Genomic DNA, 16290 nt, shown 5'->3' with positions numbered 1-16290 from the left:
AGAATTTTTTTACTTAGCAACAATATTTTTGTTTATTTTGTAGTATTTTGTATTTTGACAACGAAACCCGATTTGGGCTTCGAGACGTTAATAAATTCATTTTTTAGTAAAATTGTAGCTTATTTCCCATAGAAAATACTTAATTGTATTCTGAAGATTGATCAAAAATTTATGGTAGAAAATTGCAACGGTCTTTATGGTAGAAAGTTTTTTTAGTAGAAAATTGCAGTCTTTATACACGGCTGTTTCACATTCTGATGGGTTATTGGTAGAGCATTCGACAACTTAACGCGAAGGTCCGGGTTCAAATCCTGACACGGACGATTGTTATCCTTTTTTTTTAATTTTTGGTGTTGTTTTAATAAAAAATTTTTGAAAGTGGTAATATCAAAATTAATTTATTAATTAAATAAAATACAAATAAACTTTTAAGTATATTTATTTCGTTGAAATCATATAATAGAAGTATATTCTTTTTTGTTGTGTTTGTGTATATTCTCTTTTTTCATTCTTTTTGATTTCTCTGTTCATGTTTTTATAATTTCATTTATCAAATTTGTCTTGGTCGTCATTTCTTTCGTTTCTTTACTCTTTTAGTTTCTAATATTCTCTTAAGTCACCTTTCGTCTCACATCCTCTGTAAATTTGTATGTAAATATTGCTCAGGAGATGGTAATTAACGTCACTGTGACGTAAAACGCGCGTTTAAATGAGGTAAAAATAAAAAAATAGTCTACTAGATGTGTAGGGGTGTAAACTATTCAATGGCCGCAGCTGTACTTACAGAATAAAAAACAACAAAAATGCAACAAAATAATTGCATCAAAATAATGCATCAAAAAGCTAATATTTTGCCACAGTGTATAATGAATCTTAATTCATTAGATATGCCATGGCATTTATGTAACTGTTTATGACCTATTTATTTTTTTAAGGCCCAAAATAAAGCCATAATCCATAAAATCCTTATAAATCACAAAACTAGATCCGCTAACTACTTTCCGACGCCACCCTATATTATCCAACATCATGTGTTACAAATAGGAAGTCTCGGCTTCTTTCCCCACTCCACATTTGGCTCTACAAGTGAAGATCCGGTGTGTAAATCTGACAACGCCGACATAACTATGTGTATATGTGTGTATGACCACCTCCCCCACTCCCCCACGACGTACTGGTAACAGCCAACGTGATGTCTGTAAACTAAACTTCACAACAGTTCCAAAACGATAGTGGTAAGGTGACTGTCTCAATAGGCAGCCACAGTTACCCCGCGTAGGAATATCTTTTGGATAAAGAATTTGTTTTTTTGATAGCAATATTTCGGCAAGTGTGTATAGTTTACGTTTATGACTTATCAAATTACGTAACCGGTTTATATAGTGTTTGAAGTGTTGATGTTGCAGTGACCTGGATTTATAGGAATTATCAGTTTACAAATAAGGTAACATTACTATTATTGCACTTCACTCACTTATTATTATTTACTGTAATCACAATCAAACGTTATTATTAATTTAAAAACGATGTTAATGTTTTGTGATTTTTGACACTTGTTGAAGGGACTAAACTTGTTCTGTCTGTTGGTTCGAAAATAATCATGTTATTTAATCCAATTAGTATGGGTTCCGGATTATAAAATATTTGTGTTATTGCCTCAATCAGTTTTCAATAAAATCCGATGTTTGTACGTTAATAAATCTTAAATTTAACCTTTTGTCTGGGTTTATCTCTTTTGACCCTGAAATTTAATACAGATTCATCTCGGACCAATCTTCTTGCAACATGCAACCGGATCTTACGATATATTTGCCAACAGCAGCAAGATAATCGCGTAAGCATAATAAGGAACATTGTCATTTGGTTACATGTCTGGTCATGTTCATGGGTTCCGATAATAAATCACTTTGTAATGCTCTACGAGGTGGAATATTATTTCAAAGGTTTCTTTTGTGCAGCTCCAGGCGTTTACAGACCAAAAAATCTGTAATGTATATCTATGAATAAATTATATGAATGCCATGGTGGCGAAGGAAATAAAAAGATGGGAAGCCTAAGCCTAAGACCGTTGATGAAATCCAAATATTTATCGAGAAAAACAAAAGTGAGGATATTCACAGTGACGTATGGTAGGGAAGTATGGACAATGAAAAGGGCAAATACGGAGAAATTGGAGAGATGGGAAGGAAAAATGTTCAGAGCTATATTTTGGAGGCAAAACACGGTGGAAGGAGGGAACTAGAGAAACTGTATAACGTACCAAGCATTACTCGCTTCATAAAGGCACAGATAATGAGATGAATGGTGCACGTGATAAGAATGGAAAGAAAGAGGATACCAAATATGATCCTAAAATGGAGCCCAATCACGAAAAAAGGAAAGGACGAGCCAGATAAAGATGGTTTGATGGTGTACAGGATGATCTCTGAAAAGAGGGAATTGATGGTTGGAAGAAAGAGAATTTGAGAACATCAAATAATAAAACACTAAGAGATCGTGAATAAAACATGCAGTAGGTGATGAGATACGGATAAAATAGTTCATATTGTATGGTCACGTGCAATAAATGGTAAAAGATAGATTACCTACCAAAATAAATATTCACATAAGTAAATCACACGGAAAAAGAACTCTGGAGAGAAGGTGTAGTAAAAACAAAGTGAGAATTAGTGACCTACAACATATTATGATCCATGGATAGATAGAGGGCAGTGGATTAAGTTTGTCATATAGGTATACTGTGCATGGGCGCCCATACCCATGGGCAGGAGGGGGCCGTGGCCCCCCTAGCTTTTCGGGTGCTGTAAACTATATATGGTTATCCAAAGTACACAGAATATAATGTGCAACATCTTCACGTCTGGCCCCCTCCTGAAAATTTTTGTATGGGCGCCGGTTATACTGTGTCATTTTAAGGTCAATTTTTAAACCGATTTTGGTTGATCCACTTCCAAGTATATTTAACAACTTCTAATAGGCCTGAATGGATAATGCGGAAAGCTCTGAGGACTGGAACGGTGGTCTCACTATGGGTCTTAAAATAAACAGAGACAACACGAGAACCATGATAATTGAAAGAGCAGAACAACAATCAAAATCATCTAACGATGATTAAACTAAATAACAAACTATCTATACAAAAATGAGACTGGCAAGAAGTATAGTTTTTCCAGTTTTCACATAGCATCGGAATGCTGAAACCTTGGAGAAAGATACAAAGATTTTAGATGTATGTATTTGAGAAGCACTGTTGGAGACGATTGTTGAGAATACCATGGGTGGCCTGAAGAACAAATGAATTATGTACTGAATCAGCTAAATACAGAGAAAAAACTAAGAACACGAATATCAGAACAAGTATATAGTATATAAATCCTATAAGAGGCTATTTTGCACAAATACTTCGAAGAAATGGTCTTGAAAAACGTCCAGGGAAAGGTAGAAGGCAAAAATAAGTCGAGGTATTACAAGACATATCTCCGACACGATACACGGACCATATACGCCAGTCAATGGAACCAAGAATAGGATATTACCTCCAAATTCTATCCTACTTCATGGATTTTAATGAAAATTTGGGCCTAGCCCCTAGCCCAGGGGTGGGCAAATACTTTTAAGCGCGGGCCAAAATGAAATTTTCAAAATGTCTCCCGGGCCGGAAGACTATACTCAGTATGTACGCTAATGTTTTTGGTGGAGGTTTTTCTCTGCCCAAGAAATTTTTTTGATAAAGATACTTAAGTATCATTTTAGAGCATTTGGAGAAAGACATTTGACTGTTAATAATATCTAATAAATTGTCTTTCTGGTGTGTACATGCGAACAATTTGTTCCCAGTAAAATTACGAAATTTTTAATATGGTCAATTATACAGTGCGCTGGAATAAGTGTTACCCCTCCCTATTAACTTATTTATTTTTAGCACATAAGCAAAACTCTCGGAGAGGTCGATTTTTAAAACAGTCGTAGTATATTCTGGCATCAATGTTTCGAACTTTACGTGAATCCTCTTCAGGTGACAGGCATAACTTTGATTTTTTTAAATGGGAAAGTACATCATGTGACACCTCATTTAAAAGCTTTTGAGATACTGATTACAAAAATGTATAATATGTACTTAAATCTTTCTTAAGAGCGTAAGCGTAAAATTTTGATCGAATTATTTTTAAATGCATTAATTTTTTGCGGATTTTGAGAAAACTAATAAGTATTTTTGAAAGATTTAAACGCAGAATGAAAGATTACATTATTACCGAGGGCTGAAAGTCCCTTAAAATAAACACAAAGTTTCTTTTGAATTATATTCACTCTTAATTGTCAATTTTTTTCACCCCTGTAACTTATTAAAATTATCATTAAAGAAGTCCCCAGGGACTTAAAACCCTCGGTAATACCGTAATCTTTCATATCGCGTTTAAATTTTTAAAAAATACTTATTAGTTTTTTCAGGATCGGCAAAAAATGAATGAATTTAAAAATAATTAGATCTGAAATTTTGCGCCTACGCTCTCAAAAAGGGTTTAAGTATTATACATTTTTGTAATAAGTATCTCAAAAGCTTTTAAATGAGGTGTCACAAGATGTACTTTCCCATTTAAAAAAATCAAAGTTATGACTGTCACCTGAAGAGGGATCACGTAAAGTTCGAAACATTGATGCCAGAATATACTATGACTGTTTTAAAAATCGACCTGTCCGAAGGTTGTGCTTATGTGCTAAAAATAAATAAGTTAATAGGAGGGGTAACACTTATTCCAGCGCACTGTATTAAGCCATAACAAGGATCCAGATAAAAAATGAACTTCAGAAATTCGATCAAGAATAGAGTAATCAAGAGCAGCCTTTTTAAAGATGAGGAAATTTCTGAGTAACCAAAGATTCAATCTGCAAATCTAATATCGGATGGTAAAATGTTATGTCAAGTCAGCCATCATAGACGAAATTCAAAGGAGACAACTGATCTGGTCTGGTACGGTCATGTACGACGTCAATTGACGACGACAGGCTGCCAAAACAAATTTTAAAATGGACGCCAAGGGAAAGAAGGAAGAGAGGAACGCCGAAACAATCCTGGTTAGGCGGCATTCAGAAGGCAATGCCGGAAAGGAAGCTTCACCCTGACGAATGCAACGACGGACGAAGCTGGAAACTGGCAACCGGAAGACGGAGAACGCTATAAAAAACCGGGATAATAATAAAAATGTTATGTCCACTCTCTTCTTCTTTATTTGATTGTTAATGCTGTCTTAATGAAAAAGCTGCAAGCTTTTTAGATGTGGCTTTTTAGGGGGAAATTATGAAAATACCATGGACCGATCATATTACGAACGAAATGGTGTTGCACAGAATGGAAAAGGAATAGAGAACTTTTGACCATCATTAAAAGGAGAAAGACATAATTTGAAATTAAAAAATCACACTAAATTTTCTCCTTTTTTCGCCTCTGTGATAAACATTATAGAAGTTTTTAGGACTTATAGGACTTTCTGCCCTCGGTAAGAACGCAATCTTTCATTCTGCGTTTAAATTTTTCAAAAATACTAATTAGTTTTCTCAGGATTCGAAAAAAATGAATGCATTACGCTCTTAAAAAAATCGCTTGCGAGATTTCTCAATGGGCCAGATAAAGTAAGCAAAAGGGCCGGATCCGGTCCGCGGGCCGGCTTTTGCCCACCCCTGCCCTAGCCTCTACTTATCTCCTAATTCAAACTCTACCCTATGCCTATGTGTGCTTTTATCTTGGGGGTGGCTCCCACCCTTCTCAGGAGTGGAAAATTTTTTGGTTAAAATTATCACGGAATTCGCTAGAGAACCTAATTCTAAGCAAAAACTGTTCTCTAATTTTTTTTTTGAGAACTCAATATTTTTTTAATTATTCGTGGTTGAAAATTGGCCATTTTCATTGAAACATTACAATGATTATTTCATTCATAGGAGATTCTGACCAATAGAAAGCTACAGAAATAAAAATTAAACTGATAATTTTTGATAATATCCCGTCGTCAAGTATATTACGTCAGTTGCCCTTCGTTGCTGCGAAAAAATACATTCAGTGACATTAATGACAATTAATGTTTTAAAAATTATAAAAGTGATGACTTTCAACCGTCAAATATTTATAACAACTGTGTGTTTAATTGTACTAATTTGTACTTACATAAATAAATTACAATAAAATTTTGGTTTTGAACAGTTTTATTCATGAAATAATCGCAACAATTGCACTCGATCTCTAAAATTATTATCGAATTTTTGCCCTCGTGGCACTTTGACATAATTTCACTCCCCTTCGGGTCGTGAAATTAAAACTGTCAAAGTGTCACTCGGGAAAAATTCGATAATTTTAGAGCTCTTGTGCAATTACTACTGATAATACCTTTTCGAACGATTTTTTGCGAATACCTTAAAAACTATGCATCTAACTAAAAAAACGATATTCAACATTATTTTTGTAAGTTATAAAAAAACAAAGAGACACTTGCCTCCATAACTCTGCTAGTTATAATACAAAAAGAGATATGGTAGGTGAAAATAGTTTGTTTTTTGGTACATTCTCAAATTGGTGTATTCAATTTGAAATAACAGAGAAATGGTCGAGTTTAGGTGTATAATGCTACCAATATCTTTTATAGTGCTTGAAAAGACCTTTAAAATGAGCTATATTATTATTATTTTTTTTTTCTTTTTGGTTATATTAAAGCTAGATTATAGGTCTTTATTATAATATATTTATTATATAGCTATATCGTTTATCTGTGTCCGTAAAGTATGGAACAAATTCTTTTTTAGCTAAACAGAGCATTTTAAGAAATAATCCTGAAACACGTCGATTTTTGATTTTAATTTACGGTGTTTTAAAATAATATTCTAATATACAGGGTGAATTACTTTCGAGTAATGACGTCACCGTCATTTTTTTTTAATGGAACACCCCCATTTTGTCTCAATTTTCGGATTACTCTAGCTGAGCTGATTCCAAAAATGTATCACATATTGATTCAAATTGGTACAGGGTGGACAAAAATACAATAGTTTTGTGTATGCTCATATTATTAAAGTTTAATTAATTTTTGATATTAAATTAAAATATTCAACTAAACAATATCAAAAATTAATTAAAATTAAAATATAATTAAAATATCAAAACTAAAATAAGTATTTTTGAAAATATTGTTAATTTAACTAACGCGTTACTGTATGAACACACACAAATCTATTGTATTTTTGTCCACCATGTACCAATTTGAATCAACATGTGATACATTTTTGGAATCAGCTCAGCTAGAGTAATCCGAAAATTGAGACAAAATGGGGGTGTTCCATTTAAAAAAAATGACGGTGATGTCATTACTCGAAAGTAATTCACCCTGTATATTAGAATATTGTTTTAAAATACGGTAAATTAAAATCAAAAATCGACGTGTTTCAGGATTATTTCTTAAAATGCTCTGTTTAGCTAAAAAAGAATTTGTTCCATACTTTACGGACACAGTGTATATCTTTAATATAGTTATATATAGTTATATATCTTTATATATATTTATTATATAGCTATATTATATATCTTTAATATAGTTATATATAGCTATATTAAAGGTCCATTACATTAAAACTAAGCGAGATATACTGCAAACAAAATTGATAACTAATGTGTTTTAAGAAAAAATGAGAAGTGTAATTTTAACCCCCATCCACCAAAATGTAAGTGCATCGTTTTCCTTCTACAATGCCTTTTACTAATGTTATTTCTATGTTCAGAAAGTTGGACGGGTTTAAAATATATGGTTTTTGAAAAAAAAAAGATCAAATTGTACATAAATTTTCTTAAAAATCTTCCTTTTTCTCCATGTAACTTCAAAATGATAAGAGATACAGTAATGAAAAATTTATTTAAAAAAAACCTACATTTTTGTGTGATATCTTTTTTTCGTATCTCTTATCATTTTCGAGTTACGTGGAGAAAAAGGAAGATTTTTATGAAAATTTAAAAATGCGCTCTATAATTTGATCTTATTTTTTTCAAAAACCATTCATTTTAAACCAATCCAAATTTTTGAACATATAAATAATACTATAATAAAAAGTATTGTAGAAGGAAAACGATGTATTTAACTTCTGATGGATGTGGGGTAAATATACTTCTCATTTCTTCTTAAAATACATTAGTCATCAAGTTTTTTGCAGAATATCTCGCTTAGTTTGAATGTAATCGACATTTAGTATTGCTCATTTTAAAGGTCTTTTCAAGCACTATAAAAGTTGTAAGTTTCATTATACACCTAAAATCGACCGTTTTTCTGTTATTTCAAGTTGAATACACCGATTTAAGCATGCAAAAAAAAAACAAACTCTTCTTACCTACCATATCCCTCTTTCTATTTTATTTATTTTACTATAATAGAAGATTTATGAAGGAACGAATCTCTTTGTTTTTTTATGACCTACAGAAATATTTTATATAGTTTTTTTGTTAGATGCATAGTTTTTAAGGTATTCACAAAAATCCGTCCGAAAAGGTGTCATTTTTCAATGAAAATGGCCAATTTTCAACCACGAATAACTCAAAAAGTATCGAGTTTTCAAAAAATAATTATAGAACAGTTTTTGCTTAAAATTAGGTTCTCTAGATTCTGCCGTGGCTATTTTAACCAAAACATTTTTCACTCCCGAGAAGGGGTGGGAACCACCCCCAAGATAAAAGCGCACATCGGCATAGAGTAGACTTTGTTTCATGAGTTATTCCCTACCTACTGTGAAAATATCAAGTAAATCGATGTAGGATGGAATTTGGAGCCAAATACCCTCATTGACTGCCCTAATATTGTTGCTACTCTTGACGTTCCATAGTCAGAATTGGCCAGAATTGCAGAAAATAGAGAGAAATTGAAGAAAATTGGAAAAATCAGCTAATAGCTTCATGGTATCACGATACCTGCATCAGGTTGACGATTAAGAAGAAGAATGACTCTTTTAGATTGTTTGGAATCTGCACAATATCATCAGTGAAGTGTAAGTTGTTTTGTTGTTCTGAAGCTATTTCCTTGTGGCATTTTTATAATTAATTATTTAGATGGGAAATAAGCCAAAATTAAATTGAAAAAATAATTTTATTAACGTTTCGACGCCCAAATCGGGTGTCGTTGTCAAAATGCAAAATACTACTTGATGTAAGTTGTTTTGTCTTTCACCATCAATGTTGATTCCCATGGCTACAAAGTTTCTTACACATTTATTCCACCAGCTTTGTTAACAGTTTTGGCGACATAATAATATCACCTTGCTCTACTCAGGGTCAATTCTAAATCGTGATGTATTAAGGGTTAACATTTGTTGTGATTTTTTATTTATTGTTTGTAATTATGTTGCATATCTGAGGTTAACTTTATATTTCAGCTAGTCTGCAATTATTTTGTCTAGATCTACTAGAGTCAAACGCTTTCTCGTAGTCCACAAATACTAGTTAGTTGTACTCCATTGTGTTTTCATAATTAATAAGTGATAGGTTCTACCTATCACTGGAGATTCATGTCACTGGTTTCTGAAATTACGTTGGAGACTATCAGTTTTGTCATAAAGAACTGTGCTATCAATAATAATTTTCAAACGAAGTATAGCTAGAAACTTTAGAACTCAATGAATATACTAATGAATATAAAGGTAGACAATATTCTTAACGACCAAAAACATATCAACCCGTCTTGTTTTTTCAAAGAAATTCAGTCTTTGGGTATTTCCATATTTACCAGTTGTAGATTCATCATTTAAATCATAAAAACGTATTAAAAATGTGGTTTGCTTTAATTTTATGGTCCTTATTGAGTTCCAAAACAGATATTTAAGAACTAACTTCTTGACATTTAAAAGTTGGTTAATTAAGGGTATAGTCGGTTCCTCGGTCGGTTCGCTAAACTCAGACACAACTATCTAGTGATTTTACTAAGTAATTTTGCCAATTTTGGTAAAATTGGCAAAAAATAATTTCTAAATAGTTAATAATTACTAAATTATTAGTAATTTTGCCAATTTTGTCAAAATTGGCAAAAAACAAAAAAGTTACCTACTCAGTTGTGTCTGAGTTTAGCCAACCGACATAACTGTTATGTTTTCCATTTTAAAGTCAGTGGATCTTTTAAACCGCCCAAAGTTACCGCATGCCTTTTAAATCATTAAAATTCCTTAACATCAAGTGAAACCTTTCTCAGCCACCATAACAGGCTAGATCCCATCCGCTCTAGAGTGGGCCTACAATAATAACACACCAGCCACATATGGTGCACACTGACAACAACGTCGCCGACCAAGGATTCTTTCTACGTCACCCACGCTTATTGTTCCAACCAACTTTTATTTATCTTAGCAGGAAGTGAATACTTGCTTCCACTTCCTGTTCCTATCAACGCGAAACCTACAAACAACTCGCAGATTTACGGTCGCGATAGCGATTGTTATTGCAAAAATTTTGACTGTTTCCAAGTTATTTTCGTATGTCGAAAATAGATTAGAGTAGACGTTATGTAATAATATTTTGTTTGTTGAATCAGCAATAATTTCCTATAGTGTTTTTACTGCATGTTATCTAAATATGTACGAAATTATATTTCCAAGAAGTCAAAACTATTTTATATTAACAACTGACCTCTAGCAAAACTTTAAATATTTATTATAAATATGTATATATACAGGAGTTCATACCTAAACTGGTACGGGTATTAAAACCATATAATATAATATGTATCTACGAATATCAAAATAGCTAATGACTGAGTTAACAATTATTTCTCTTTTTTTCAAAATTAAAAGACAAAACGCCTAAAGATTTATTGTCTGATGTGTAGCATCCCTTGTAGAGACTGCAATAGAATGTATATTGGCCAGTCCTCAAATCAAAATAGCTAATGACTGTTAACAATAATTATGTAACTCTATTTTTTCAAAATTAAAAGACAAAACACCTAAATATTGATTGTCTGATGTATAGCATCCCTTGTAGAGACTGCAATAAAATCCATATTGGTCAGTCCTCAAGACATGTAAAATACCGCATAGTATCTCACAGGAGTGATATTAAACATTACTCATACGTGTGTCCCTAATAGCTCGTATACGCGACAACGATTTAACATAGCGATGCGACTGTGCAGTTCTTGGCGTCGATTTATGGAACGTGTAATTTAACCAAAAATCTGCGTCTATTTGTGTCCACACATTCGATAAATCGACACCAACGAACTGCACAATCACACCGCTAAGTTGTATCGTTGTCGGGTATACTGTTACTGTATACGGGCTTTTAGCGAACCATGCAAAAGAGTTTAATCATAGTATTACTAATAGTATATCAAATGAGTTTTGAAAATTCTAAGGTTTTGGCAATAGAGAAGAAATTGAACAGAGCTTTTTCTGGAGATCGCATTCGTAGCAAAAACTGAAAATGTCAAATAAAAGATATGAGATACAAAATTTAAGTGAAATCTATTATTTTTGTTGTCTATGGATAAATAAATTAAATTTCTGTAGGAGTCAAACCAAAGACTAAACTTCAGGTTAAATTGTTAATTGTCTTTTGGTTTTCGATAGTTAGTTGGCTTTCGTTTTAAATAAATAAGAACAATATTTATTTATTTACAAGGCTCAACTAACCATTGCTCATTATAAAGTACAAAAATTAATATTACTTATATTACTTACTACTCAAGTGTATACTACTCAAGTGGGGTGGCTTTTTGTCCAATCATGCTCCTTCTCTACTAAATTGACTTACTATCCTCCTCCATTTATCCCTGTTTGTTGCTCTTTCTTCTCAACCATCAGTTCCCTTATTTTTGAGATCTTTCTGTAAGCTATCATCAAACTATCTTTGTATCCTCTTACTTCCCATTATCATCAAGTGATCCATCCCTCTCACTTTCTGTACCTTTAAGAAACGACTTATGCTTGGTTCGTTATACAATTCCTCTAGCTCTCTATTTGTTCGTCGCATCCAATCTTCCACCGTGTTTTGGCTCCATATACAGGGTGTCCAGAAACTCTACCGACAAACGAAGACAGGAGATTCCTCAGATAATTTTATGACAATTTAACCCAATTCACCTAGTCCGAAAATGCTTCCTAAGGGAGCTAGAGCTCTTTGAAGATGGCGCCATGTAATTAGTTTTTCTTAAATACCTCCAGAACGCTTCTATTTAGAAAAACGAAAATTGGTATATTTATTTACTTTCCCGAAATGAATCGATTCCATCCATTGCGAATTTCTAGTACCGGTCATAGGCGTACGTTTTGGGTAGGGCAACGGTTATTTTATTGCATAACTTTTTTGTCTTCAACTTTTAAACATTTTTGATACTGGATTATTAAATTGTAAGGTATTGTAGTACTAAAAGGTACTCTTACTTTAAGTCGATAGGATACACCGTTTTCTAGAAAAATCTATTTGAAAATTTTTAGTTTTGGGAATTTGAAAAAAAAAGTTAAAAAAAATTTAAAAAAAACCGATGTATTTTACCAACTTAAAGCAAGAGTAACTTTTAGTACTCGAATATCTCATAATTGAATAATCTCGTGTCAAAAATACTTAAAAATTAAAGACAATAAAGGTATGCTATAAAATAACTGTTGACCTACCCAAAACGGACGCCTATGACCGGTACTAGAAATTCGCCATTAATGAAATCGATTAATCTCTGGAATATAAATAAATGTACCAGTTTTCATCTTTCTAAATAGTTTTTTTTTAATCTTTTTTTTTTAATTCAAGGAACGAAAAATTTTCAAATCGATTTTTCTAGAAAACGGTGTGTCCTATCGACTTAAACTAAGAGTACCTTTTAGTACTAGAATAACTCACAATTAAATAATTCAGAGTCAAAAATGCTTAAAAATTAAAGACAAAAAAGTTAGGCGACAAAATAACCGTTGCCCTACCCAAAACGGACGCCTATGACCTGTACTAGAAATTAGCAATGGATGGAATCGATTCATTTCTGGAAAATAAATATGTATACCAATTTTCGTTTTTCTAAATAGAAGCGTTCTGGAGGTATTTAAGAAAAACTAATTACATGACGCCATCTTCAAAGAGCTCTAGCTCCCTTAGGAAGCATTTTCGGACTAGGTGAATTGGGTTAAATTATCTTAAAATTATCTGAGGGATCTCCTGTCTTCGTTTGTCGGTAGAGTTTCTGGACACCCTGTATAGCTCTGAGCAGTTTTCTTTCCCATCTTTCCAATTTTTTGTATTTGCTTTTTCATTGTCCATACTTCGCTACCATAAGTCACTGTGGGCCTTATTACCTTTTTATAATATCCTTAGCTTTGTTTTTCTCGATACATACTTGGATTTCATCAGTGGTCTTACGCTTTCCATCTTTTTATTTTCCAGTTCTTTCTCTTCTTTAATGACCACTCTCTCGAATCTTCTTATCCAAGGCCTCTAAAGATAAAAAGCAAAAATCGAATACATCTGTCACATCATGAGCAACAGCGGAAGATATGGATTACTGTAACTAATTTTGCAGGCAAAAGTAGGAGACGAGGACGAAGAAGAACAATAATTCCTGGCTGGAAAATCTACGTATCTGGTTCAACACAACAACCACAAATCTTTTCAGAGCAGCAGTGTGCAAAGTACAGATTGCCATGATGGTCGCCAACATCCGAAACGGATAGGCACTACCAGAAGATTTTATATCTATCTTCTTCCAGGTGACTTACACGTTGCTTGTCCATTTTTGTGTTCAAAGTCTGATATTATTATCATTTCTATTGCAGTATTCACTTGCTCAAAGACCAATTTCCGTCGCTTTTATCTTATAAAGTTGCATAAATCTATTTCAACACATCTCTAATAGTTCAAATAATATCAGATTTGTTTTTAAATCTTTTTTCTAAACTAGTCTCATAATAAAAACCAATTTGTTAATAGTCATGTTGTTTTGATGGTGCCAATCAAAAATATCCGAAAAGTTGTTCTTCCAATACAAAAACATTTATTAGCAACACTTATCAATTTAGAAGATATATACGTCTGTTGCTGTGTTACACATCACTTGAGGTAGTTTTGTTTATTTCATCTAGTAGAGGAAAATTTCGAACAATACAGATAAGATATTGAATACCTCGTAACGGAACCATTATTTGGAAGTTTAAGTACACAAAAAATGCAAATTGATTGATTGCGTAAAACTGAGTTCTCGACAAATCGTATCTTATCATTATCGGATATCACGCAATGGAAATCGATAAATAAACTGTATGTAATAAAATGTTTTACCTATATAGTTCAGGGAAATAAGCATAAAATGTACCCTGTGAAGGTGACCCCTCCAGCCAAACGATAGTTGGTTTTATTAGAATGGACCCCTATTCGCGGTGTGCAAGTACTTGGAAGGGAATTGAGAAACGATCGTGCGCGAATAGCGGAGAAATATTGCAACTTTCTTAAATAATTCATATTGTCAATTGAAATTGTCAAATTGACGTACATTTCATATCTGCTGTCATTGAAGAAGAAAAATTATATGTTCCTCCACAATATTGATATGATATGCAATTATTATATAAATATTAATTAATTGTATTTTACTTGCAGTACTGCATTTTAATAACTAATTTTATTTACTACATACAATTATTTACGTTTTAATAACATAACCTGAATCTTAATTTTATCTTCTTATTTTTTTGGACTATGGCCTTGACAATTATCCAGTAACCTGGACTAATATAATTGGCCAATATAATTAAAAGTGCGAATAAAGTTGCAGAGCGTAGAAATAGGTGCCGCTTTGCCGAACTTGCACGGTCCCAATACAAGAACCTATGTTTCCTACAGTGTAGATGGTTTATTTAACAATTTATTTATTAAAATAATGCATATTCGTAATACATAATACATATACGGAAAAATTACATGCAAATTAAAAAAGAAATGTCGAAATCCATAAACAATAACCAGAGATACAGTTAGGTCTTCCCTATCCATCGCTGTTCTATGAGTTTCAAGCTGGCCGATTTTAAGAACCACATTTTGAAGCTTTGTGGATGATTCCGTTGAAAGGAAATCTCTCGAATTTGGCAAATTAAAGCAAATTAAAGTATGTTCTTTCAAATGACCCTATTTAGATCTCTTACTTGTTCTAAACAAAACTGCTGTGCATTAAAAAAGGACATAACTTCGTCCCAAGTTGTCCTAGGACAACTTTTTTTCTTTTAGAACTTTTTAGAACTGAAAAAATTCAAGATTTCCATATATGAAAAAAAATTATTTTCCTCCAGGCAATAGTTAAAAAGTTATCTAATTGTTTATAAGCAAAAAAATCGTCATATGTTTTTACAAAATTATTTTGCAATATTTAAATTTGTTTTACTTCCTTTTTTAAGAATGTTTATAGAATCAGCTTTCTTCTTTCATAAGCTATCCGTAGAATTACTGCAACTTTATTATTTTCTTATATATTGTTGCAAACAAGTTTAATTTGTTCTTCCTAGGGAGCCTGTCCGTTCCGAACGGTGGCGATCATTCTGGCTATGATGATTTTGTTGGTTGCTATACGGAATAGTTGTGTTGTGTTGATGTTGAGGTCTTTCTATACCAGGCTCTCAGGTTAGCCAGCCAGGATATTTTTCTTCGTCCTGGGGCCCTTTTTCCTTCAATTTTACCTTGCAATATGCATTGGAGTAGCTCGTATCTGCCTTGATTTTTCATTATATGTGCACTGATTGTGGCTCTAATATGATTTAAGGTTCTAAAATTTTTTTAAGGCACTGCAGTTCGTATTGACCGTATAGACAATTTTGATGTAATGTCAAAAAAATATAAAAATGGAATGTCAGTCAAGTTCAAGTAAAAGTTTTTGTAGATATTGTCCTGTAATTACGTTTGTAGAAAAAATATTGTATGATATGCGTGTTAAAAAGTACATTTTTAAGGCACTCATGTGAATTGCAGAACTCGCTATCGCTCATTCTGCAAACTTTCACATGCGTGCCTTAAACGTGTACTTTTAACACTTCTATCATAAATAAAACTATTTTCTACAGACAATATTTTTAAAGTTATTATAAATGTTATTATAAACGACAAAATTTCACAAATTTGGCATTAGGATTTTTGACTATGTATATTAGATAATCTTTTTATCGTTTTTTAGTACATTTTGATAGTATCAGTTTTCTACTTTCATTTGGCATACTCAGAATTGCCCTATCTTCATTATTTTCTGTCTTATGTTATTGCAAAATAAAGGTCTCTGGGATAAACAATTAGAATAACTCTTAAACTAATAATTAATG

General features: G+C 32.5%; 1 protein-coding gene across 1 annotated transcript in view; it reads left to right on the top strand.

Annotated features, from left to right (window-relative positions):
- Positions 1–1206: 1206 nt before the first annotated feature.
- Positions 1207–16290, top strand: part of LOC114349517 (ets DNA-binding protein pokkuri) — an 80743-nt gene continuing 65659 nt past the window's right edge. The window contains exon 1 of the mRNA XM_028299920.2: positions 1207–1444. The gene's annotated coding sequence lies outside the window, so the exon portion shown is untranslated. The remainder of the gene's footprint in view (positions 1445–16290) is intronic.

Source organism: Diabrotica virgifera, chromosome 3, assembly GCF_917563875.1.
Source record: "Diabrotica virgifera virgifera chromosome 3, PGI_DIABVI_V3a".
Classification (NCBI taxonomy): Eukaryota; Metazoa; Arthropoda; class Insecta; order Coleoptera; family Chrysomelidae; genus Diabrotica; species Diabrotica virgifera.
This window is presented reverse-complemented; position numbering and strand designations above follow the sequence as displayed.